Raw genomic sequence first — 374 nt, forward strand, 5'->3', positions numbered from 1 at the left:
ACGGCTGTTTTCCCACTGTAGTTAAAAAAAAAACCATAAGCATTGATTAAGCGTGTTGTTCTTAGCCATTACATGCTGCGAAAGAATGCCCTATAAAACCCGAGTTTACCCGAAACTGGAAAACGGTCTCTGATTGGTCCGTAATCCACGAACGGAAGTGGTTTTTCGTTTCAGCAGACGTTGGAGGGGGAGGAACGCGTGACGAAGCCCTAAGAACGTTTGCGTGGGAGGCCAGTCTTTTTTCATTGGCAGAATTCTACAAAATGTCAATTTGATCAGAAGGAAAGAGACAGAAGAAACACTCCACACTTTCAATTGCATTTAATGAACAAGACAATCGCTTTGCACGCGTTTCTTGAAGTTTTGCACCTCTG

Source organism: Montipora capricornis, chromosome 6 (assembly GCF_036669925.1).
Source record: "Montipora capricornis isolate CH-2021 chromosome 6, ASM3666992v2, whole genome shotgun sequence".
NCBI lineage: Eukaryota > Metazoa > Cnidaria > Anthozoa > Scleractinia > Acroporidae > Montipora > Montipora capricornis.